This window comes from Microcaecilia unicolor, chromosome 4 (genome assembly GCF_901765095.1).
Source record: "Microcaecilia unicolor chromosome 4, aMicUni1.1, whole genome shotgun sequence".
Lineage (NCBI taxonomy): Eukaryota > Metazoa > Chordata > Amphibia > Gymnophiona > Siphonopidae > Microcaecilia > Microcaecilia unicolor.
The window spans coordinates 164,102,644-164,129,822 of NC_044034.1; the positions used below are offsets into that span (position 1 = coordinate 164,102,644).

The following is a 27,179-nucleotide window of genomic DNA, read 5'->3' on the forward strand; positions in this document are numbered from 1 at the left end:
TGTTTGACCTATTCTTACGGTACACTGCCTTGAGTGAATTCCTTTAAAAAGGCGGTATATAAATCCTAATAAATAAAATAAATAAATATCTTACCTTAAAGGGGAAAAAAATCTGTTGCAAGAATATATTAAACAAGGTGACAGAGGAGATACCTGAGAAACACCATCCCCCTCAACCCCAATTAACAGTGCTCAGACAAAACTGAATAATCAACAAGATCGAATGTGGAGGGTAAATCCAACACTATGCAGAACCTCTTTACCACCATCTAAATGGCATTAGACCTCATCATGAGCCATCAGGAGCACCATTTCAGTCCTTTTACTGGGATGAAACCCAGATTGCCTCCGAGTCAACCTGTTATAATCTTAATAAAAAGAAATCCAACACACAACCATCCACTCAATCAATTTAGCCAAAAATAGGCAATTAGAAAAAGGTCTGTAATTAGTGCAGTTCAGTACATCTAAATAAGCTTTGTTGTTGCTGCTGTTGTTAAAGACAGGCCAGGCCTGGCACAAACATATCTGATGTCCTAGGCAACTTTCAGCCATGCCCACTCCCCCAGAGCAGCTCAACACCTGCCCCTCCTCCCCTGCCCCAAACAGCCCAGCATGTGCCCTTCCTTTTTTTTTTTTGTTATATTTGTACCCCATGCTTTCCCACTCATGGCAGCATAGCAGGCTCAATGCGGCTTACATGGGGCAATAAAGGGTTAAGTGACTTGCCCAGAATCACAAGGAGCTGCCTGTGCCTGAAGTGGGAATTAAACTCAGTTCCTCAGTTCCCCAGGACCAAAGTCCACCACCCTAACCACTAGGCCACTCCTCCCTACCCTCTCCTAGGTGTTCAGCATCTGCTTTTCCTTTCTCTAAACCCCTCCCTCATTTCCAGGATCATCTTTCCATTTAGCATACGAACATAAGCATGGCCATACTGGGAGAGACTGAAGATCCATCAAGCCCAGCATCCTGTTTCCAACAGTGGCCAAACCAGGTCACAAGTACCTAGCAAGATCCCAAAACATACATTTTATGCTGCTTATCCTAGAAATAAACAGTGGATTTCCCCAAGTCCATTTTAATAATGGCTTATGGAGTTGGGGTTTTTTTTTTAGGAAGCTATCCAAACCTTTTTTTAACCCCCCCCCCCCCCCCCCCCCCCCCCCCCTAAGCTAACTGCTTTTACTACATTCTCTGGCAATGAATTCCAGAGTTTAATTACACATTGAGTGAAAAAATATTTTCTCCAATTTGTTTTAAATTTACTACTTTGTAGCTTCATTGCATGCCCCCTAGTCCTAGTATTTTTGGAAAAAGTAAATAAGCAATTCACATCTACCCCACTTTCTTTTCCCCTTCTGATCCTATTTCACTCTTCCCATTTGCTGCTATGTCTCCTCTGTCCAGGCTGAAGCACTTAAAAGTCCCATGTCCAGCGTGGAGCCTTCAGCATCCATTCAAGCTCAAAGCCTGTCATGTTCTGTCCCCTCCAAACTTCCTGATGGTCTCTTATAGGCAGTTTGGGCTTTGGCATTAGTGTGTTTCACAACACATTGATATGTACAGGTACAGACTCCATATAGTGCATAGGCTTTCATTTTGTGTACAAAATGACCTTTCCATCAGTGATATCCAACTTCTGTCCCTCTCCCCCCCCCCAACACACACACACACACATGTATATATACATACAATATTCAGTACACTCGAGCATCACAGGGTACACATTACAGTTCCCCCAAAGTAAACAGCCAGGAGCTCTCAGTCACCTCCTGAAGTGGATATCTGGGCTCTGAAGCTCAATCTCTGAGACAGAGTTTCTGGTTGCTTTATTTCTGCTACATTCCCTCTCCCCAAAGGGCACACCTAACATTCTGTTTGACTCAGTTATTATACATCAGCTTTCCCTGCCTGATCAACATCATCTTTTCTAGACTATCACTCTTGAAATCATCATTTAATCATCACCGAGTTTCATTTACATTAATGGGCAACTGGATGGGCCAGTCAGTTTGCTGTGCTATTTATTATGTTAATTCCAAAATTAGTAAGGTATGGTTAGTTATGAAACAGGATAGTACCTCCTTTCAATGATGTCAGAGACACACAGACAGGAGGAGATAGATCAAGGTATGCTCTCTCTCTGACTAAGCACATCTGAGAGTTTTACATTAGCTAAAAAGGTATTGTAAAGAAAAGCACTAAAGAATTTACAAGAGGCCTGTTTCAAACCTCAGTAAAAAGTATTCAATACAATTCAATAAACAGAATCAGAAACCAGCAGGCCTATTTCCTCCTTCAGACTGGACAGGATTCCTGTACACCTGAACACTCATAAGTACTACTACTACTATTTACTACTATTTAGCATTTCTATAGCGCTACAAGGCATACGCAGCGCTGCACAAACATAGAAGAAAGACAGTCCCTGCTCAAAGAGCTTACAATCTAATAGACAAAAAATAAATAAAGTAAGCAAATCAAATCAATTAATGTGAACGGGAAGGAAGAGAGGAGGGTAGGTGGAGGCGAGTGGTTACAAGTGGTTACGAGTCAAAAGCAATGTTAAAGAGGTGGGATTTCAGTCTAGATTTAAAGGTGGCCAAGGATGGGGCAAGACGAAGGGGCTCAGGAAGTTTATTCCAGGCGTAGGGTGCAGCGAGACAGAAGGCGCGAAGTCTGGAGTTGGCAGTAGTGGAGAAGGGAACAGATAAGAAGGATTTATCCATGGAGCGGAGTGCACGGGAAGGGATGTAGGGAAGGACGAGTGTGGAGAGATACTGGGGAGCAGCAGAGTGAATACATTTATAGGTTAGTAGAAGAAGTTTGAACAGGATGCGAAAACGGATAGGGAGCCAGTGAAGGGTCTTGAGGAGAGGGGTAGTATGAGTAAAGCGACCCTGGCGGAAGATGAGACGGGCAGCAGAGTTTTGAACCGACTGGAGAGGGGAGAGGTGACTAAGTGGGAGGCCAGCAAGAAGCAGATTGCAGTAGTCTAAACGAGAGGTGACAAGGGTGTGGACGAGAGTTTTGGTAGAGTGCTCGGAAAGAAAGGGGCGGATTTTACGGATGTTGTAAAGAAAGAAACGACAGGTCTTGGCGGTCTGCTGGATATGAGCAGAGAAGGAGAGAGAAGAGTCAAAGATGACCCCAAGGTTTCGAGCTGAGGAGACAGGGAGAATGAGAGAGCCATCAACAGAAATAGAAAACGGGGGGAGCGGGGAGGTGGGTTTGGGGGGGAAAATGAGAAGCTCGGTTTTGGTCATATTTAATTTCAGGTGGTGTTGAGATATCCAGGCAGCAATGTCAGACAAGCACGCTGAAACTTTGGTTTGGATGCAAGGTGAGATATCAGGGGTAGAAAGGTAGATTTGGGAGTCATCAGCATAGAGATGGTAGGAAAAGCCATGGGATGAGATTAATGAACCAAGGGAAGAAGTGTAGATAGAAAAGAGGAGGGGACCAAGAACAGAACCCTGAGGTACGCCGACAGGCAGAGGGATAGAAGTAGAAGAGGATCCACCAGAGTGAACACTAAAGGTGCGGAGGGAGAGGTAGGAAGAGAACCAGGAAAGGACAGAGCCCTGGAATCCAAGTGAGGACAGGGTATCGAGAAGTATGCTGTGATCAACAGTGTCAAAAGCAGCGGAAAGATCAAGAAGAATGAGGATGGAATATTGACCTCTGGATTTAGCCAGTAATAGGTCATTGGAGACTTTAGTAAGCGCAGTTTCGGTTGAGTGGAGAGGGCGAAAACCAGATTGTAATGGGTCAAGAATAGCATGTGAGGAGAGAAAATCAAGGCAGCGGCGGTGAACAGCACGCTCAAGTAATTTGGAGAGAAAAGGAAGGAGGGAGATTGGTCGGTAATTAGAGGGACAAGTAGGGTCAAGTGAAGGCTTCTTAAGGAGAGGTGTGACCACAGCATGTTTAAAGGCAGCAGGGACAGTCGCAGTGGAAAGTGAGAGGTTGAGAATGTGACAGATAAAAGGAATAAGAGTAGGAGAGATGGCATTAAGAAGGTGGGTGGGAATGGGATCAGAGGAACAGGTGGTACATTTTGAGGAAGAAAGGAGAAGTGTAGTTTCCTCAATAGTAACTTCAGGAAAGGAGGAAAGGGAATGAGGGGAAGGAGAGAGAGGGGAACGGACTAGTGGAGGGAGAGCTGGTGAGGTAGAGAAAGCAAGGTTTATCTTTTGAACCTTGTTGTGAAAGAATTCAGCAAGGGTCTGAGGAGATAATGAAGGGGGAGTTGGGGGAGGGGGCACCTTGAGGAGAGAGTTCAATGTGGTGAAGAGAAGTCGAGGATTAGAGCCAAGAGAGTTGGTCAGTTGGATATAATAATCCTGTTTGGCACGTAAAAGAGCAGATTGGAAGGAGGTCAGCATGAACTTAAAGTGTAAGAAATCAGCAAGGGCCCGAGATTTCCGCCAGAGGCCTTCGGCGGAGCGGGTACAGGAACGTAGGTAGCGGATATTAGAAGTCAGCCAAGGTTGGGGTTTTGTACGCCTTACAGGGCGGGTCATCAAAGGTGCAAGAGTGTCTAAGGCAGAGGATAGAGTATTGTTGTAAGAAGAAACAGCCTCGTTGACAGACGTGGATGGTGCCACAGTAGAGAGGAGGTTTGAAACATGGGAGGATAGAGATGAAGGGTCAATATCGTGAAGATTCCTAGATAAATTAGATAGGATAGGACGGGACTGGGAGGGAGGAGATTTAGGTGTGAAAGTTATAAGATGGTGATCAGAGGAGGGATGATCAGAGGCAAGGAAACTAGAAGGTGAACAGTTGGAGGAGAAGATGAGATCAAGACAGTGACCATTTTGATGAGTGGGGGAGGTGGAGCATAGTTGGAGATTAAAGGACGACGTTAAAGCGAGTAACTTGGAAATATAAGAGTTGGAAGGATCATTAGCAGGAATATTAAAGTCACCAAGGATGAGAGAGGGGGAGGAAGGATCATGGAAGAAGGCAAGCCAGGAGTCAAAGTCACTGAGAAAGGATGAAAGGGACTTATCAGGGGGACGATAAATGACCGCTATTCGAAGAGGCAGAGGAGAGAAAAGGCGGATAGAGTGGACTTCAAAGGAGGAAAAACAGTGAGATTAAGGTGGAAGAAGGGGTTGAAATCTGGAGGAGGGAGAGAGAAGTAGTCCAACACCGCCCCCACGGCCAGCAGGGCGAGGAGTATGTGAAAATAGATAACCGCCATGGCACAGGGCTGCGACTGAAGCAGAGTCATCAGGGCAGAGCCAGGTTTCTGTTATGGCGAGCAGATGGAGGTGACGCGAGATAAAGAGGTCCTGGATATAGGGGAGTTTGTTACAGATAGAGCGGGCATTCCATAGGGCGCAAGAGAAGGGCAGAGAAGAGGAGGGGAGTAGAGGAATAGAGATGAGGTTGGAGAGGTCATGGTGAGATCTGTAGAGTTTGGATAATAGTTGGTGAGGAGGGCCAGGATTGGGATTGATGTCACCAGCTGAGAGTAAGAGAAGGAGTAAAAGAGAGCGGAGGAGAGTAGGAGAGGTGTGGCCACGAAGGCGTCGAAGGCGAGAGGTATTTAGGTGGAATGGGGAAGGCAAAATGGAGGGAAGAAAGAGACGGAGATTAAAAGCCAAGAGGGAGGAAGAGGGTAGGAGAGAAGGTGAGGTGATGAAGTCAATGGATGGGAAGTGAGTTCCTGTAGCGGAGAGAGGTAGGGGGTGAGGGAAAAGATTAGGAAGGGGCAGAGCTAGGAAGAGAATGTGAATAGGGGCCATAAACGATTAAGGTACTTTAGCAACTGGAAAAAGATTAGATACAAAGAGAAAAATGCCCCGCGCGCCGTTAGGCACTGGGCACCTAGAGCGGAGGCCCTGAGTGGATCGGGGTGGACCTGGGTGTCACCCCGGAGAAGGCTGTAAGGATATGCAGATGAGCTGCAAGTCCTCCACAGCACCTGAAAGGCAGCCGGTGGTAGAGGTGGGCACCTCTCAGCTGAGGAAAGGCTTACCAGGGGTTAGGCCGAAGCCAGCATTCCTCCCCCTGAGGGTCGCCTGATCCTAGCCAAAAAGCACCTGGAAACTCTGTGCACTTGGAGAGAAGGCCCTGGGAAGATCGGGGTGGAACTGGAGTCACCCCGGATACAGCTGTGAGGAAATGCAGAAGGGCTGCAAGTCCTCCACAGCACCTGGTGGGAGCGCTGGGCACCTAGAGCGGAGGCCACACTGGGAAAAGACCAAGGGTCCATCGAGCCCAGCATCCTGTCCACGACAGCGGCCAATCCAGGCCAAGGGCACCTGGCGAGCTTCCCAAACGTACAAACATTCTATACATGTTATTCCTGGAATTGTGGATTTTTCCCAAGTCCATTTAGTAGCGGTTTATGGACTTGTTCTTTAGGAAACCATCTAACCCCTTTTTAAACTCTGCTAAGCTAACCGCCTTCACCACGTTCTCCGGCAACGAATTCCAGAGTTTAATTACGCGTTGGGTGAAGAAAAATTTTCTCCGATTTGTTTTAAATTTACTACACTGTAGTTTCATCGCATGCCCCCTAGTCCTAGTATTTTTGGAAAGCGTGAACAGACGCTTCACGTCCACCTGTTCCACTCCACTCATTATTTTATACACCTCCTCCCTTCTCTCCATACTGAAGGGAAAACAACCTCTCCTTCCTTCCTAGGGAAGCCCCAGGGAGCACAGCCCCCTACCAATTGCATGGGTTGATGAAGCTTCTGAAATATGAAGTCCTCTGGCCCCCACACTTGGGGGGAAAAAGGACAACACTTCTCTCTCTCTCACACACATCACCTGTACTAAATACTCCCAATTCTGTCAAAGCTTCTCATTTTAACATAAAGAACAAACAAAATAAGTTAACAGAGTCTTAAGTTTTTACACTTATCATAAAATAAATAAATGTTTTTTAAAAAAAGCAACCGATACACGAAAGTGCACATGTGCATTCAAAGCACATATACATGGACTGAAGGATTTGTTTACTGGTTAGAGCCGCAGGCTCAGAACCAAGGAAGCCAAGATTCAAATATACTGCTGCTCCTTGTGATTTTGGGCAGGTCACCACGTCCTCCATTACCTCAAGTGATGTGGAAAAATATCTCTTAATATCTTATTTATTTATTTGTTACATTTGTACCCCACATTTTCCACCTCCTGATAAACTATTGACACATTTATTCTATTTCACCCCCTTTTTATTCTATCCTATTAACACACACACAAAAAAAACCTGTCCTTTCACAGGCAGAGGGTCTGACCTCTATAAGCTCCTTATCTGTCATAAGTACATAAGTATTGCCATACTGGGAAAGACCAAAGGTCCATCAAGCCCAGCATCCTATTTACAACAGTGGCCAATCCAGATCACAAATACCTGGCAAGATCCAAAAAAAAGTCCAAAACATTTTATACTGCTTATCCCAGAAATAGTGGATTTTCCCCACATCCATTTAATAACGGTCTATGGACTTTTTCTTTACGAAGCCGTCAAAACCTTTTTTAAACTCCACTAAGCTAACCACCTTTACCACATTCTCTGGCAACGAATTCCAGAGTTTAATTACACGTTGAGTGAAGAAAAGTTTTCTCCGATTCGTTTTAAATTTAGCTTCATCGCATGCCCCCTAGTCCTAGTATTTTTGGAAAGCGTGAACAGACGCTTCACATCTACCCGTTCAACTCCACTCATTATTTTATAGACCTCTATCATATCTCCCCTTAGCCGGCTTTTCTCCAAGCTGAAGAGCCCTAGCCACTTTAGCCTTTCCTCATACGGAAGTCGTCCCATCCCCTTTATCATTTTCGTCGCCCTTCTCTGCACATTTTCTAATTTACTATATCTTTTTTGAGATACGGCGAGCAGAATTGAACACAATATTCTTGCATGACGTAGCTATAATTCGGGTTCCTCTTTCCCACATGCATCACTTTGCACTTGCTCACATTAAACGTCATCAGCCACTTAGATGCCCAGTCTCCCAGTTTCGTAAGGTCCTCTTGTAATTTTTCACAATCCTCCAGCGATTTAACGCTTTGAATAACTTTGTGTCACCAGCAAATTTAATTACCTCACTAGTTACTCCCATCTCTAGGTCATTTATAAATATGTTAAAAAGCAGCGGTCCCAGCACAGACCCCTGGGGAACCCCACTAACTACCCTTCTCCATTGAGAATACTAACCATTTAACCCTACTCTCTGTTTTCTATCTTTTAACCAGTTTTTAATCCACAATAGAACACTATCTTCTAATCCCATGACTCTCCAATTTCCTCTGGAGTCTTTCATGAGGTACTTTGTCAAACATCTTCTGAAAATCCAGATACACAATATCAACCGGCTCACCTTTATCCACATGTTTGTTCACCCCTTCAAAGAAATGTAGTAGATTGGTGAAGCAAGATTTCCCTTCACTAAATCCATGTTGACTTTGTCTCATTAATCCATGCTTTTGAATATGCTCTGTAATTTTGTTCTTAATAATAGTCTCTACCATTTTGCCCGGCACCGACGTCAGACTCACCGATCTATAATTTCCCGGATCTGCTCTGGAACCTTTGTTAAAAATCGGCGTTACATTAGCCACCCTCCAGTCTTCCGGTACCACACTCGATTTTAAGGATAAATTACATATTTCTAACAATAGCTCTGCAAGCTCAATTTTCAGTTCTATCAGTACTCTGGAATGAATACCATCCGGTCCAGGATTGTTACTCTTCAGTTTGTAGAACTGCCCCATTACATCCTCCAGGTTTACAGAGAATTCATTAAGTTTCTCCGACTCGCCAGCTTCAAATACCATTTCCGGCACCGGTATCACTCCCAAATCTTCCTTGGTGAAGACCGAAGCAAAGAATTCATTTAATCTCTCCGCTATGGCTTTGTCTTCCCTGATTGCCCCTTTTACTCCTCGGTCATCTAGCGGTCCAACCGATTCTTTTGCCGGCTTCCTGCTTTTAATATACCTAAAAAAAATTTTACTATGTGTTTTTGCCTCCAACACAATCTTTTTTTTCGAAGTCCCTCTTAAGCCTTCCTTATCAGCGCTTTGCATTTGACTTGACATTCTTTATGTCATTTCTTATTATTTTCAGTCGGTTCCTTTCTTTTAGCTCTAATAGCTTCCTTCACCTCACTTTTTAACCACGCCAACTGTCGTTTGGTCTTCCGTCCTCCTTTTTTAATACACGGAATATATTTGGCATGGGCTTCCAGGATGGTGTTTTTGAACAGCATCCATGCCTGATGAAAAGTTTTGACCCTCGCAGTCGCTCCTCTAAGATTTTTTTTCACTGTTCTTCTCATTTTATCATAGTCTCCTTTTTTAAAGTTAAACGCTAACGTATTTGATTTCCTATGTATACTTTCTTCAAAGCTAATATCAAATCCGATCATATTATGATCACTGTTATCAAGCGGCCCCAGCACCATTACCTCCCACACCAGATCATGTGCTCCACTAAGGACTAGGTCTAGAATTTTCCTTCTCTCGTTGGCTCCTGTACCAGCTGCTCCATAAAGCTGTCCTTGATTTCATCAAGAAATTTTACCTCCCTAGCGTGTCCCGATGTTACATTTACCCAGTCAATATCAGGGTAATTGAAATCACCCATTATTATTGTGTTGCCCAGTATGTTTGCGTCCCTAATTTCCTTTAACATTTCTGCATCCGTCTGTTCATCCTGGCCAGGCGGACAGTAGTACACTCCTATCACTATCCTTTTCCCCTTTCCACATGGAATTTCAATCCACAGTGATTCCAAGACGTGTTTTGTTTCCTGCAGAATTTTCAATCTATTTGATTCAAAGCTCTTGTTAATATTTATTTATTTCTTGCATTTGTATCCCACATTTTCCCACCTCTTTGCAGGCTCAATGTGGCTTACAATACATCATGAATAGTGGAGATATATAAGAAAATAGACATTTAGTATTGCAAAAAGATCTTGGGTGACATGATAATGATAAAGCATGATAGTAATATAACAAGCAAATATCGTAAGGCAGTTCTGGATATATGTGTAGGAGTTCACATTTGTTGATCTTTGTGGTATGCCTTGTCAACGAGATGGGTCTTCAGTAGTTTGCGGAAGTTAGTTAGTTCATAGATCATTTTTAAGTTGCGCGGCAGCGCATTCCAGAATTGTGTGCTCAAGTAGGAAAAGGTTGATGCATGCGTTAGTTTGTATTTTAGACCTTTGCAGTTAGGGAAGTGAAGATTAAGGAATGTGCGGGATGTTTTTTTTTTTTTGCGTTCCTGGGTGGTAAGTCTATCAGGTCTGACATGTAGGCTGGGGCATCTCCATGAATGATTTTGTGAACTAGGGTACATATTTTGAACGTGATGCGTTCTTTGAGTGGGAGCCAGTGTAGCTTTTCTCGTAGGGGTTTAGTAATTTCATATTTTGTTTTACTGAATATACTATTTAACACTACTATTTAACATTTCTAGAGCGCTACAAAGTGTACGCAGCGCTGTACAAACACAGAAGAAAGACAGTCCCTGCTCAAAGAGCTTACAATCTAATAGACAAAAAGTAAAGCATTTAAATTTAAAATATTTAAGCAGTCAAGCACAAAAGAACAGTCACAGAAGGACTGAAGATGTTGAAGGGTGGTCAGTGTGATTAGGTGTAACTCTGGTTGGAGTAGTGGGAGAAGGTGATAGAAGAATAGAAATGGGTGAGGTAAAGTAATGAGTGGGTTGATAGGGAGGTTATATAAGACATGTCACTCTAGGGGTGGGTGGGTAGAGGGGTAAGTCTAAAGCAGGAGAAGGTATTCTCTGCAGCCTATCTGTGAGATGGAAAATGCTCTCTGAAGCTGCTGCTATAAGTTGTTAGTTTTCTCTCCCTGAAAGAGATCATCCAAGCCACACCCACGAAGTTCAAACTGTCAGTGTCTAGCTGCAGTGTTCTGGGCTGTCTGAAGTCTCTTGATTATTTGCTCTTTGCAGCCAACATAGAGTGCATTGCAATAGTCTAGATGGCTGAGTACCATTGATTGTACCTGGTTACGGAAGACGGTCCTTGGGAAGAAAGGTCTTACTCTTTTTAATTTCCACATTGAGTGGAACATCTTCTTAGTTGTGTTTTTCGCGTGATTCTCAAGTGTTAGGTGACGATCAGTGGTAACTCCAAGAATTTTTAGGGTGTCTGAAATTGGAAGATTCAGTTTTGGTGTGTTAATGGTGGTGAATTTGTTCGTGTTATGTTGAGAGGTGAGTATTAGGCATTGGGTTTTTTCTGCATTGAGTTTCAGCTGAAATGCATCCGCCCATGAATGCATGATATGTAGGCTCTGGTTGATATCACTGGAAATTTCCTTTAAATCTTGTTTAAATGGGATGTAGATCGTTATGTCATCTGCGTATACGTATGGGTTGAGGTTTTGGTTTGATAGTAGTATGGCCAAGGGTATCATCATTAAGTTGAATAAGGTCGGTGAGAGGGGGGGGATCCCTGTGGAACTCCGCATTCAGGTGTCCATGTGGTTGATGTAATCGAATTTGATGTCACTTGGTATGATTGTGTGGTTAGGAACCCTTTGAACCAATTGAGAACGTTACCTCCAATTCCAAAGTACTCTGGGATATGTAATAGTTTTCCATGATCAACCATGTCGAAGGCGCTGGACAAAGCTACCCCTCCACCAATTTGATCCACCCTATCACTATGATATAATTTGTACCCCGGTATGACAGTGTCCCACTGGTTATCCTCCTTCCACCAGGTCTCAGAGATGCCTATTATATCTAATTTTTCATTTAGTGCAATATATTCTAACTCTCCCATCTTATTTCTTAGGCTCCTGGCATCCACATATAGACATTTCAAACTATGTTTGTTGTTCCTATGGGAAAATTAATTTCTTACCTTGGTAATTTTCTTTCCTTTAGTCATAGCAGATTAATCCATTACGAGTGGGTTCTGTCCATCAACCAGCAGGGGGAGGTAGAGAGCACTGAAAAACCATAGTGCCTCATGCCCACCTAGCTCCATCTGCCTCTTTAGTATTTGAAGCTTCCAAAGCAGTGTTACACCGCAAAGCATAATAACATGAACTTTCCTCACAGCGGATGAACGCCCCAAAACTGGAGCTATAATTCAAAGGAGGGAATGAACTCATCCTCCTGGAGGGAATGAACTCATCCTCCTGTAACTGAACAGAAATCCTGAAGACTGTTTTCCAACTTCTCCCAATGAGGGAACATATCTACAAGAAAAACTGAACATAAAAGGAACATAAATCACATAATGAACCACTGAGTGAGGGCTCGTGGATTCATCTGCTATGACTAAAGGAAAGAAAATTACCAAGGTAAGAACCTAATTTTCCCTTCCTTGTCATCAAGCAGATGAATCCATTACGAGTGGGATATATCAAAGCAATCCCTAGATAGGGTGGGAACAAGCCACACCACGTGCTAGCACTTGTGCTCCAAAAAGCGCGTCTCTCCTGGCAGCCACATCCAGCCTGTAATGTTGGGCAAACGAGAGCTTAGAAGCCCAAGAAGCTGCACTACAAATCTCTTGAAGAGAGAGTGCTCCAGTTTCAGCCCAGGAAGAGGAAATCGCTCTTGTGGAATGTGCCTTAAAGGCTTCAGGCGGAGGCCGGCCAGATAGCAGATATGCTGAAAAGATAGCTTCTTTGAGCCAACAGGCTATAGTGGCCTTAGACGCAGGAGACCCTCTGTGCAGACCTGACAAAAGAACAAAAAGATGGTCAGAGGTCCTGAAGGCATTTGACATGCGCAGATATTGCAACAGAGCCCTTCACACATCCAGAAGGTGCAACTGCCCATAGGCTTCTGGAAACTCCTCGTTAGAAAAGGAGGGCAGGGGGGGCTTCCGGTGACGTCACGGATCTGAATGGACGCCTGAGCCCATAGCTCCGCACTCCCCTGCGATAAAATTGCACTTAGCGCGGACACCCGAAGCTGGCTTTACATCAGAATAGCCACTTAGAAAAGTACTGATTCCGGACATATCATGAGCAAAGCTACAGCAACTCAGTCGCGCGACGGCGAGAGATGCTCGGCGCGAAAGCAGGCCAAGAGTCGAGTGCGCCACGTGTCCTCAGCCCCGGGGCCTTCATCGGGATCAGAATCTGCTTCCTCGCAAGCCGAACCGCGGAGACCCGCCCCTAAAACAGGCTTTACTAAAGAGATGGCTAAATACTTGGAGGAGATCCGAGCGGAGATCAAGGCATCTAAGGTAGAAATTCTCGAACATGTTGACGCCATTAGCCTTGATCTCCGCGAGCTGGGGGGCAGGGTAGAGGCCTTGGAGGAGCGTGCAGATGAGCAGGCCGAGAGAGCAGAGGCCATGGACGCTCGCTTTCTACAACTGGCAGAGCAGTCGGAGGAGTTACAATACAAAATAGACGATCTCGAGAACCGAGGTAGGAGACAAAACCTCCGGTTCCGAGGAGTTCCTGAAACGGGCAATATGGAAGACATACCCACGATAGCACGCTTGCTGTGTGAGAAGATTTTGGGGGAACAACTTGACCCTGAGGAGGTTTTGTTTGAGCGTGCACACAGATCGCTTGGGAAGCCAGCAGATAACAAACCCAGAGATATAATCGTGAAGTTCACATCATATGCGCTCAAAGAGAAAGTATGGTTAAAAGCGCGCCAAAATTCGCCATTGGAGTACAATGAGGCGAAGGTGTTTGTTTACCAAGATCTGTCGCTGTTCACCCTGGCGCAGCGGCGAGATATGCGACCAGTGTTGGCAATCCTGCAAAAAGAAAAGATTTCATACAGATGGGTATTTCCTTTTGCTTTGAGTTTTATGTTCAGTGGAAAACAGCGTCGATTCCGAAAACTCATGGAGGCGTGGAAGTTCCTGCATGAGGTGGGACTGACTCAAGCATCGGTGCCTCCGGGAGACCTGGCTCCTTCAACCAAAGCAAAATTGCAGAAGTGGAATAGAGTGCCTCAGAAGTCCCAGAATCGGGGAGCCAAGACATGACTTTATGGTTTTCATTTGTTCTAATATTATTTCTTCATCTTGGCTGCAGACGCCAGTTAAAGTGGTGAGACGTTAGTGCTGATTCAGGGGCCTACAGTGTTTTAAAAAGTTACTTGATGTTGTGCTATTATGAAAGTGGCAAGGGCTCTAGAGGGTGGGTAGCGCAAAAGAGTTAGGGGGATTACAGATTCTGTATTACAGAAGCGGACAGGGGGGAAGTACTCGGGGTAAGTGGGACAGGTATAGCTGTTTGGTTCATGTGGGGTATACTGGGAGGCCCTTTTTCCCAACTAGGGCTTATAGCTCTGTTTGGTGGGGGTGTTATCCTGAAGAGGTCAGGAAGGAAGGGAAAGGTGGGAGGGGGGGGGGAACTACGACCATCATGGGGGACAGCAGTTTGTTATTTAAAGGAAGTAATACTGGCAGGTGGGAGGTGGGTTGTACGTGAGGGCAGAGAAAGATGTATGATGTTCAATATCATTATGTGCTGTAATTATCCTCAAAAATGAGTGCTGATTTGAAAGTATTGTCTTATAATGTAAAAGGATTGAATATGCCTCAAAAGAGACAAAAGTTTTTTAAGGAGCTGCAGCAGCTTAAGCCACACATAGTCCTTCTGCAGGAGACACACTTGCGCCGCCAGCATGAGAGGCATACTTTGCGTCCGCAGAAGCGTCCAAAAAAAGGGGGGTGGCGATCTTGCTGCACGCCTCGATGGCAGCACAGGTAATACACATTAAGAGGGACCCAGGAGGGCGTTTTTTGTTTCTTCACTTACAAATTGATCAGGCTGACTTAACGATTGCATCCATATATGCTCCAAATAGTGGTCAGAGGGAATTTTTTGAGAGGGTACGGAATTCTTTGGTAACATTTGCTAAAGGCTCAATAATAGTGGGTGGTGATTTTAACGCAGTAATGAATCCCGGGCTGGACCGTACGGGAGTCGCTAAGATGGAGGGGAAACGAGAGACCGCGGCATTGGAGTCCATGGCTTCTTCTTTAGGAGTGCTGGATCTCTGGAGGCTGACCCATAAGGCTGAGAGGGACTATACTTTCTATTCACCGGTGCACAATTCATACTCACGCATAGATTACATCTTCGTAGACACCAACTTAGTGGAAAGGGGGCCAGAGGCAGGAATAGGCAACATAACAATCTCAGATCATGCTCCAGTCTGGGTCTCCCTGCCAAATATAAGGGCTGAAATTAAAAATAGGAGGTGGACACTAAACGTTAGTTTGCTGCAAGAGGAAGAGGTGGTGGAGGGCTATAGAAGCATGCTAAAAGAGTACCTGGATCTTAACATAGAATCTGGGCCTTCACTTCAGGTAGTGTGGGATGCCATGAAGGCAGTATCCAGAGGCTACTTCCTGAAATTGGCCAGTAGACGCTCCAAGGCTCGGAAGGCTCAAATAGCGGCCTGTTTAGAGAAGATACATAGTTTGGAAGCCCAGCATAAGGCAAATCGGTCTTCCCAAGTCTGGCAAGAGTTGAGTAGAGAACGACTGTTGTTGGACTCTATTTATTCTGAACATCTCAGTATGTTACAGGCGAAGCACAGGGCGGGGTCTTATGAGTTCGCAAACAAAGCGGGCCGTCTCCTGGCTATACGGATGCGTAGGCAAAGGGTTGACTGAACGGTTAGGCAGGTGCGAGATGCTAGAGGCAACATGTTGCGAACTTCTTCGCGGGTGCATGAGCGATTCGGGGACTTTTATAGAACACTCTATACACAGGAGATTAATCCTTCAGTAGAGGTTATAGAGAACTACTTGAGGGAGAGTGAGCTTCCCACACTGACTAATCAACAACAAGCAATGCTAGACAAACCAGTTACTCCCTTGGAAATCCAGGAGGCCATCCATAGTCTGCCTTCATATAAATCCCCAGGGCTAGATGGGTTCCCTAACGAGTTCTACAAGAGGTTTGCAGCTGAGTTGGCGCCACTTCTTGCAGACATGTTTAATCAGGTAGGAATGGGGAAGACCCTGCCCCTAACCATGATGGAGGCCTGGATAGCAGTATTACCCAAACCGGGCAAGGATCATGAGGATTGTGGCTCCTATAGGCCCATCTCAGTTTTAAATGCCGATGTTAAAATTCTGGCAAAAGTATTGGCGAATAGGTTAGCACCTCTGCTCCCGGTTCTCATACATCCAGACCAGGTGGGCTTTGTATCCCATCGGAAGGCTATGGATAATATCAGGCGAACGTTGGACCTTATGTACCTTGCTAAAAGAAATCAGAAGCCTCTGTGTCTTCTCAGCCTGGATGCCGAAAAAGCTTTCGATCGGGTTCATTGGACCTTCATGTACAAAGTATTGGAGACTCTGGGTTTTGGGGTGCAGTTTAGAGCTTGGATACAGGCTTTCTATACGTCCCCTAGTGCATGCGTGAGAGTTAACGGAGGTAATTCGGAGTTGTTTCAGCTCTTTAGAGGCACACGGCAGGGCTGTCCTCTGTCCCCCCTCCTATTCGCCATGGTCATGGAGCCATTTGCCTCACGCCTGAGGCTCGACCCGGAAATCTCGGGAGCTAGAGTGGTGGAAAGGACACATAAATTAGCTTTATTCGCGGATGATGTCCTGTTGTATGTAACACGAATGTATAAAAAAGTGGGAGTACGACCAAGGAAACCAAAAACTGGAAGATGTTCTTAAAAAAGACTTTATTAAAGGTTGGAAGACTCGACACGTCGTGTTTCGGCCGTTTCCAAAACTCAATCAGCTTATCGAAGAGTACTCGGCAGTATCGGGGTTCAGGGTGAACATGGCCAAGTCAGAAGCATTGAACGTGACGCTGTGTGGGGAGGAGGTGGAGTCCCTGAAGGCGACTTTTCCCTTCAAATGGGCTAAAAAGCAAATCAGATATTTAGGGGTCAATCTGACCCCTGACCTTTCGGAGCTTTTCTCGGCTAATTATAAAGGGTTGGTAAGGAACATAGCGGCAGATATGGAGCGGTGGGGGGACTTGGAGGCTTCATGGTTTGGGCGGATAGCCATTGTAAAAATGAATGTTCTCCCTCGTCTCCTGTACCTGTTCCAAGTGCTGCCTGTGTTGATGCCCAGGCGATTCCTTAAGATGTTGCAGGATCGTATAGTGCGCTTCGTCTGGGCAGGAAAGCGACCTAGGCTGTCGCGCGCCCTCCTTTATCAAGAAAGGAAGAGGGGAGGGATGGGCGTTCCAAACCTCACATGGTATTACCGGGCGGCACAGGGCAAGGTGGCAGTCGAGTGGTATCAGGCATATCCAGACAGACAGTGGGTACAGCTGGAGCAGTACTCAGTCGGTGTCAAGCCATTGGAGGCACTCATGTGGTTGCCACGCCCCTTTAGATCGCTGGGAGGGCATGAATGCCCGGCAGTTGGTGTAACCCTTCATTATTGGGATAGTATATTTCCACAGAGTAAGTGTGTTTTGTCACGTCTGTCCCCAATAGCATATAACCCTTTGTTCCTGCCTGGCAATGAGAAAGGGACCTTCACTAGATGGTACGGGCTGGGGGTGAAAATGTGGGGGCAACTGTATGAAGCTGAATCCCTAATTTCTTTCTCAGCATTACAGGGTATGTACCCCATGGAGGAGAGGGATGAGTTTGCTTACCGTCAGCTGGCGCACTTCCTCCAAACTGAGGCAATTGCACGGGTGATCAAGCGGGAAAAAACACCACTAGAGGAAATTTGTGAAAAATTCCATATGTCACGGGGATTGATTGGGAGCCTGTATGGATGTATAAGTAGGCGGGCACCCTGTTACAGTAAACACAGGAAAAGCTGGGAAGGAGAGCTTGGTGTGGCCCTGGGGGAGGCCCGGTGGGAGAGAATAGAACGGGCAGTGGCGAAAGTGTCAATCCATGTACCGCTTAAGGAAAATGCGGTGAAGGTGCTGTACCGATGGTACCTTACTCCGGATCGCCTTCAGCGCATATACCCGGACTTGACGGGGCTGTGCTGGAGGAGGTGTGGTCAAAAAGGCACAATGGGACATGTGTGGTGGAGCTGTATCAAAGTGAAAGCCTTTTGGAAGGCTGTTCACAGTAGGCTGCAGCACTGGGTGGGCTGTTCAATTGCCTGAGCCCCAGAGGTTTTTCTTTTCTCTATAAAGGTAGCAGGTCTTACAACACATCAACAAGCTTTGGTGAGGCAGGCGGTGGGGGCTGCCCGGGTAGTAATAGCTTCGCACTGGAAACAAGTAGGGGTCCCACCAATTGCGAAGTGGTATAATAAATTGCGATATGTGTGTGAAATGGAGAGACTTGTAGCAGAGCGGAAACATCAAAAGAGCAAATGGTATTTGACCTGGAAATTCTTTCTCAATGATGCGAACACAACCTAGAGTTATGCTGGTGCAAATGTAAGGTTGGAAAAGTTTAATGTAATCCCCACAAGGTGGTGAGGGGGGGGGAGGGGAAGGGACGGGGAGGGGAGGGGAGGGGGGGGGGGAAAAAAAATAAAAAATAAAAAAATAAATAAAAAAGTCAACAGAGGGTTTTTTCTTTTTGAATGTTGTTATAATACAGAAAGCATTTTGTTGGAATGTTTGTCACATGGACATATTTGTACAACTGCACTGATGGATTTTGTTTTGCACAAAATGTAATGCAAAAATGTTCAATAAAGACTTTATACAAATAAAAAAAAAAAGAAAAGAAAAGGAGGGCAGGAAAATAGGCTGGTTTAGGTGAAACGCTGAAACCACCTTAGGCATGAAGGAAGGCACCGTACGTACCATTACTCTGGACTCCGAGAACTGCAGAAATGGGTCTCGACAGGACAGCACCTGGAGCTCAGATACCCATCTCGCCGATGTCACGGCCACCAAAAAGACCATCTTTAAGGTCACATCCTTCTCTGAAGCTCGCCTAAGTGGCTCGAAGGGCGAACACTGAAGGGCCTTTAAAACTAACCCCAGGTTCCAGGCCGGACACGGAGCCCGCACGGGAGGACGGAGTCGAAGCACCCCTCTAAGAAACCGTGTCACATCCGGGCAAGCAGCCAGAGAGAGGCCAGCGACCTTCCCTCGAAAACATGCTAAGGCTGCCACTTCAACACACAGGGAATTATACGCTAAGCCTTTCTGTAAGCCATCCTGCAAAAAGTCAAGTATCGGCAAGACAGAAGCCCGCATGGGTGTAATCGCTTTAGAAGCGCACCAAGCCTCAAATTGGCGCCAAATCTTGGCATAAGCCACAGAAGTGGAACGCTTGCGGGCCTGTAGGAGAGTGGAAATGACTTTACTGGAATATCCCTTGTCTCTCAATTGCGCCCTCTCAATAGCCATGCCGTAAGACCAAAGCGGCAGGCGTCCTCCATGGTCACCGGGCCCTGTGACAACAGGTTCGGTAACAGAGGTAACGGCAGGGGATCCTCTACCAGCATCCGCCGGAGGTCCGCATACCACGGCCTCCTGGGCCAATCCGGGGCAATGAGAACCAACTCTCCTTGGTGGAGCTGAATCCGCAGGAGTGCTCGCCCTATCAAGGGCCACAGAGGGAACACATACAGGAGGCCCCGAGGCCAGGGTTGAGCCAAGGCATCCAACACTGCCGAGCGAGGATCTCTCCGTCTGCTGTAGAAGCACGGGACTTTGGCATTTGTGCTTGATGCCATAAGATCCATTAAGGGCTTTCCCCATTTGGTACATATCTGCAGGAATACTTCGTCTGCAAGTTCCCACTCCGCTGGGTCGATCTGATTCCTGCTCAGATAATCGGCTTGTACGTTGCTCTGACCTGCAATATGATCTGCTGACAGAAACTGCAGATGAAACTCGGCCCCAGTGGCAAATCTGCACGGCCTGTGCTGCTAGTGCTACGCACTGAGTGCCTCCTTGGTGATTTATGTAGGCCACTGCTGTCATGTTGTCCGACAGAACTCTGACAGTCAATCCTTCCAGGGTCAATTGAAAGGCCAGAAGCGCCTGGAAAATCGCTTTCAACTCCAAGCGATTGATGGGCCACTCCGACTCCTCAGGTGTCCAAAGACCCTGGGCATGCCTTCCCCGGCAATGTACACCCCAGCCCTTCAGGCTGGCATCTGTTACCACCAGGCACCAATCGGGGAGCGCTAGCGGCATTCCTCGCCGCAGCATGCTGTCTGAGAGCCACCACTCCATACTGAGCCGGGCCGCAGGGAGCCATGTGAGTCTGCATTGATAATCCTGAGATATTGGAGACCACCGCTGAAGCAGGGAATACTGCAGAGGTCTCAGATGCGCTCTCGCCCAAGGCACCACTTCCAAAGTGGCCGTCATCGACCCCAACAGCTGGACTATGTCCCAAGCTCGCGGGTGAGGCATCCTCAGGAGCAGACGGACCTAGTTCTGAAGCTTGCACCGCCTTTGCTCGGGTAGGAAGACCATCCCCGAGGCTGTGTCGAACCTGACCCCCAAATATTCTAGAGATTGAGAGGGGGTCAGGTGACTTTTGGCTATATTGACCACCCAGCCCAGAGATTGCAGTACTGAGACCACTCTGGCTGTAACCTGATGACTCTTCTACAGAGTCTGCTCTGATGAGCCAGTCGTCTAGGTACGGGTGAACCCGGATACCCTCTCGCCTGAGAAAAGCAGCTACTACCACCATTACCTTGGAAAAGGTTCGGGGAGCTGTGACGAGCCCAAAAGGCAAGGCCCGAAACTGGAAATGTTTTCCCATCACCGCAAAAACGCAGAAACCTCTGGTGGGGGGGCCAAATTGATATGTGCAAGTAAGCTTCTTTCAGGTCCAGAGATGTGAGAAACTCTCCTGGCTGTACCGCCGCTATGATGGAGCGCAGGGTTTCCATGTGAAAATGCCACACGTTCAGAGACTTGTTGACTTCTTTTAAGTCTAGGATAGGCCAAAAAGACCCTCCTTTTCGCGGCACCACGAAGTAAATGGAGTAACGACCACAGCCGCATTCGGCGGGAGGCACGGGGGAAACCGCCCCTATATAAATCAAACCTTGCAAGGTCTCCTCTACCACCGCCCGTTTGGCGGCAGAACCGCATCAGGACTCCACAAACACGTCTCTTATCGGGGCATTGAATTCTATTCTGTAGCCTTCTCTGATCAGGTCCAAGACCCATTGATCTGAGGTAATCTTGGCCCACTCCTCGAGAAAAAGGGAAAGTCATCCTCCTATCACAGGAATCGAGGAGGGGGCCAGCGCACCATGATTGAGAGGGTCGCCCTTGAACTCCAGGTCTACAGCCTGCTGCTGTGGAACGTTTGTCCGAGTGAAAGGAGTTCCTCTGCTGAAAACGGGCACGCGAAGTGAACCCAGCAGAACGCCCCGGGCGGTATCTTCTAGCGTCACGGAAGCGAGGTCTGTAAGAGGAGGGAACCGCCTGACCCTTGGAAGAAGGCCGCGGCCTATCCTTCGGTAAGCGCTGGGGTTTGGCATCTCCCAGGCCTTTCACAATTTTCTCCAACTCCTCACCAAACAGGAGAAGGCCTTGAAAGGGCAACTTCACCTACCTTTGCTTAGAGGCCATGTCAGCTGCCCAATGCCGTAGCCACAGAAGACGGCGAGCCGCCACCGCTACAGCCATCTGTTTAGCCGAAGCTCTGACCAGATCATAAAAGGTGTCAGCCAAAAATGACAAGGCCGACTCCATCTGCGGTGCCACCTCCGAAAGGGGCTCCGCTCCATCTCCGGGCTGTTCCACTGCCTGTTGTAACCAAGCGAGGCAGGCTTGGGCAGCGTAGCAGCTGCATGCAGACGCCCGTAAGGATAGGCTTGAAATTTCAAAGGACCGTTTCATAGCTGCCTCCAGGCGACGGTCCTGCATGTCCTTCAGGGCAACGCCTCCTTCCACTGGGAGGGTAGTTTTCTTTGTCACAGCCGTGACCAGGGCATCCACTTTAGGCACTGCTAGGTGCGCCAAATGCTCCTCACTTAGAGGGTATAATTGCCCCATAGCCCTGGCGACTTTCAAAGGCCCCTCGGGGTCAGCCCATTGAGCTTTGATAAGCTCTTGGATGGAGTCATGCAAAGAAAAGGCTCGAGCAGGCTTCTTAGTACTTGCCATCCTCGGATTACCGGAGGAGGTCTCAGTACTCCCAGGGTCTTCTATAGAGAGGACCTGCAAGGCATCAGTAATCAGCGCTGGCAGCTCATTGCAGTGGAAAATCCTCACCGCGGAAGGATCATCTGGATCCGGTGGCAATCCTGCACCTTCTTCTGGCTGTCCAGACCACGAGGGCCTGCCAGATCCCTCAGAGTCCTCACATCCCGACCACGGGGGGAAAAAAGGGGGTGCGCCACTCTCTGAAGGGGAATCCACCCTTCTGCGCTTGTCTTGCGGCCATCTGTCAGGGGAAAACGCGCCTGACGGTAATCCAAGGCCAGACTCCACTGGAGGGGATACAGAAAGCAGGGCCGCAGGGGACCTCTGCGGAAGAGCTCTTTTTAACAGGTATGAATTATGCAGCAATAAAACAAATTCAGGGGAAAATGGCTCACCCTGGCCTCCCAGTTCCAGTCCGGGGGAAACAGCTCTTTTATCAGCCTCCACACAAGCGCCCCGCCAGGCTCAAACTCCTCCGCCTCAGCGGGGGTCGCGCCATGCTGTTCCAAAATGGCGCCCGCTGCCAGCTCCACGGAGAGGGAAGGAACATCGCTCGCCTGCTCGGGCCGGCTCTACCGTCTGAAAAGCACACCTTACAGAGCCCCGCTGCAGATCTGCGCTTGCCACAAACGGAACAGCGCTTAACTTTCTCAGCAGCCATCGCCGAAAGAGGCGGAAATTCAAAATGGTGGATTCGCGCCAAAATCGTCCCAAACGTGGGCCCTCCCCGGAGAAGCTACAAAATGCTCTTACCTCACTAGACCGAGTCTCCGAGCTCCGGTCACGCTGCACAATCAGAAGAAAACCTCTTTTCTGGGATCGCAGCGCCAAAGTGCGACGCGACTTTTTTTTTTTTTAACGCTGTGAGGAAAGTTTGAGGCAACAGCGAAAGAGGCAAATTTCCAACTCCGGAGGATCAGTAGCGTGGGAAAGGCAGGGAAAGGGCGAACCTATGTGCCTGCATCCACAGCGTGGGAAAAAGACAGGGACAGGGCTTGCCTATTTGTGTACTTCCACATCGGGGCCGGGTAAGGCAGGGAAAGGGCTAACCTATTTGCCTTTAAAGTGGGCACCATCAGCCACAACATCCCTGCTACAACTGGCAAAAGCACAGGAGCCACCCCAGGCAGATTTTCTGAAGGAGCTTGAACAAGCTGCAACCACCCTGCTGGGGAGATAGAGAATACTGAAGAAGCAGATGGAGCTAGCTGGCCATGAGGCACTATGGTTTTTCAGTGCTCTCTATCTCCCCCTGCTGGTTGATGGACACAACCCACTCGTAATGGATTCATCTGCTTGATGACAAGGAATTACATGATGCTTAGTACTTGACAGTATTAATTTGCTATCTTTTGTCTGATTTTTTATTTTTATTTAAGGACACCTGATCTTCTACGGTCTCTTTTGCAACCTCACTATCAGGATACCCTATCTTCCCTGTTTTGGTGATATCTTTGAAAGATACCTTATCCCGAACCATGCGCTTTAGAGCGACTGTCGGCCTTCCCCCCATTTCTAATTTAAAAGCTGCTCTCCTTTTTAAACGCCGATGCCAGCAGCCTGGTCCCACCCTGGTTATGGTGCAGCCCATCCTTTCGGAATAGGCTCCCCCTTCCCCAGAATGTTGCCCAATTCCTAACAAATCTAAGACTGTCCTCCCTGCACCATCGTCTCATCCACGCATTGAGACTCTGGAGCTCTGCCTGGATGCTGCAGTGCCTGCTAGATTCTATCTGTTAATGCTGTGGTACAAAGTTTTTAAAACTAAGTGGAAAAGACTATGGAGATTAGTTGATAAAATTTGCTTTTTATATTTTTATTTTGCCTAACACTAACCTACAATACCTCCTTTAAACCCCAATCTTTAAGTTCCCAAAGCACAAAGCAAAATAGCGTTCACTTACCAGAGAAATGTCCTCTTCTCTCGGAACTTCTCTATTCTATTGCCTATATTGCACTGTGATTTTATATTTTTATGCTGGTATTGTCTTAAAGGGATTTTAGAGAATTGTGTTTTGAATATCTGTGCTAGTGATTTCATCTTTTTATGCTGGAATTGTCTTAAAGGTGTTTTCATTGGAACTGTGTTTTAACCTGTGCCAAGTGTTTTAAACCTGTGACTTAGGGCCAGATGCACTAAATTTAACAAGCCCTTAACGAGCCATTAACGAGCAAGTAGTAAACCCTGGCATGCACTAAAGACTCTTTTCCAACGACGGTAGCAGCTAACGAAAACGGAATGCAGATGAGCAAATTGTGTAGAAACCCTATTGTAATGAGATGCACTAACCTTTTCTGATTGCATTAACGCTGGAAAATCTAACGAGAGGTCTGTACCTCTCGTTGGGGCTGCGCAGGATAAAACTTGGGCCAAAGTAACAAAAAAAAATCAGGGAACAAAAAGATGCTCTGCTTCAAAAAAAGACCTGGAAGTCCCTGAGCCAATCACAGCGCGTTTAGCTCGGCTAAATGCATTGTGATTGGCTCAGGGACTTCCAAGTCTCAGCTGAGTGAAGCACTGCCAAAAAAGACGTTTTTATTATTGCAGGGGGGGATTGACGGCAAAAATGGACGCCCATCCAAAAAAAAAAGTCCATTTTGGCCGTCATCCCCCCCCCCCCCCCCCCCCCCCCGCAATAATAAAAATGTCTTTTTTGCAGTGCTTCACCCAGCTGAGACCTGGAAGTCCCTGAGCCAATCACAACACGTTTAGCCGAGCTAAACGCGCTGTGATTGGCTCAGAGACTTCCTTGTCTTTCAGCTGAGTGAAGCACTGCCAAAAAATACGTTTTTATTATTGCAAGGGGGGAATGACGGCCAAAATGAACGTTTTTTTTGATGGGCGTCTTCAACTGCACTGTCCTCTGGATCGAGCCGCATTGGAAGGGGTGAGCAGCGCGGTGTCTTCAGGCGGCACAGGGAGGCGTATTTGGCATGCACAGAGCAGACAGCATAATGCTTGGCTGCTCTGCGCATACTCGACCGGCCGGTTGGCTGACCGTTTAACGATGGAATAGAGAATGCAAGTGAGCTACAACGAGCTGCTCATTTGCATTCCCTTTCCTTAATGATTCGCTAAGGGAATCGGTAAGGGAAGGGCTCTAACGATTGTTTAGTGCATCTGGCCCTTAATCTTGTGACATTTAAGCTGGTGGCTGTTTTCATTAGAATTGTGTGTTGAATCTACACTGCCAGAGACTTAATTCAATCAATTTTGGTTACATAGCATCTGGTAACTCATAGCTCTAGAGGAGGGGCAATTTTGTTTTGAGCTGGGTAGTAGAACCTAAGTTTACCTTCTGAGCTGGGAGTTGCGCTGGGCATTTTCAGACTTGGTTTGATTGGTAACTGAGGTTACCTGTGTCCTAGTCCCACCCACCCCTAGGTAAACTCCCTTTATATAGGACAATCAAGGGACAAGTATCTTCATTACACTTAACTGGTCAATCTTAATTCTTGTTATTCCCTCTCATAGTTCACCTTTCACACTTGTGAATCACATCATTATGACCTTCATTCAGTGCAATATATGTTCTGCTTTAATCCTAAGGCAAACTATCTGAAACCTTAGAGCTTGTCCTATCTGTCTCCAAATATCAGCCTTGAAAGAAGAGATCAACAAACTCAAGAAGGAATTAACTACAATTAAAGAAGCGTCCAGGATTACTCATTTCCCAGCTAATTCACCACCACCACTGCCTCAGAGGATGAAACATCAGAGGAATAGGCTCTGGTAGACTAAGATCTGTGACACAGAAACACTTGCCCTTCCAAGCTTTGCCCCTGTCAAATTCTTTTGCAGTGTTGCATCATTATGATAGTGAAAAAAGAAGTATTGTGGTAGAACCAGAGGCAATGAAAATAGCACAACCCCAGAAACATCCATCAACTAATGAAAGAATTGTGAAAAGCAGAAAATTATTACTGCTCGGAGACTCCATTATCAGAAGCATTAACTTAGGCGCACAGTTCAGGGGTTCCAACATAGTGAAATGTCTTCCAGGATCTTCAGCTACAAGATGTACAGCCCAAATACTGAAAGTGATCCGAGAAGAGAGAGAGGCTTCTAATGCTGATGTAATCCACCTGGGGACAAATGGCCTGGCCAACAATAGCAAGTTTACAGCACAGAGAGCGTTCCAGAAGTTTGGGGAGGGACTGAAATCTTTGGTTCGGACTGTGGCTTTTTCAGAATTCCTACATTAGGGAGGGGAGAGGAAAGACTACACAAAACAGAGGAATTCAATAAGTGGCTTGAGTCTTGGTGTAAAGAAGAAGGCTTTAGATAAATAGGAGAATGGGGTAATACGTGGAAAAATAACAGGCTGTACTGTAATGATGGGCTACACTTTTCTGTGATGGGAAAAAAGGATCCTTGGGGAGAAATTCAGACAGTATGTTTCTAGACACTTAAACTAGAGGGTGGGGGTGACAAAAGGAAACAAGGGATTTCGGAAAGTCACCCCCAAAATAAACATGATGGCAGAGGGAAAGGTCATGTAAATATAAAAAAACACCCAAACTCACTAAGCACATGGCAAGCTATGTGCACAAATGCTCGAGTCTAAGTAAAAAGGTTCAAGACTTGCAAGCCCTGATATTTGAAGAAAACTTGGATATCATTGCTGTTACGGAGACGTGGTTCAACGATTCTCATGAACGGGATGTGACCATACCGGGCTATAATCTTTTTAGGAAGGATAGAGAGGGCTGAAGAGATGGAGGAGTGGCTCTGTATTGTAACCGGGTCACCCTCCAGATGGGACCAAGGCTGTCCCTGCTTAGCTTCAGCTGATTCTCATGAGCTGAGCTCTCCTGTACACCTCCTGGATCAGACCGGCTTCCTCTCACTCAGTCTCTCCCTCTGTTGGTCAGGGTCAGTATAGCCCTTAGTTTCTTTCTCCACCCACTTCCAGAGACTTTAACACACTCAAAGTTCTTAGAAAAATCCAAGGCTTTATTGTTCAAGCTATTTAAACACAGTATTAGCTGTGACTTACATCAGTTCCTCCAGCATGAATAGTTCAGCTTATTAACAGTCACTATTGTCACATATCGTGTTTCCCCGAAAATAAGACTTCCCCTGAAAATAAGACCCAGTAGAGGTTTTGCTGAATTGCTAAATATAAGGCCTCCCCCGAA

General features: G+C 46.7%; 1 protein-coding gene across 4 annotated transcripts in view; it reads right to left on the reverse strand.

The window, feature by feature from the left end:
• CHST1 (carbohydrate sulfotransferase 1) overlaps positions 1–27,179 on the reverse strand; it is a 100,751-nt gene that overhangs the window by 17,896 nt on the left and 55,676 nt on the right. The window contains exon 1 of one of the 4 annotated variants that reach the window (XM_030199485.1): positions 1,696–1,761. The exons of the other annotated variants lie outside the window; for them this stretch is intronic. The gene's annotated coding sequence lies outside the window, so the exon portion shown is untranslated. Of the gene's footprint in view, positions 1–1,695; positions 1,762–27,179 lie in introns of those variants that run through there. 4 annotated transcript variants of the gene reach the window in all.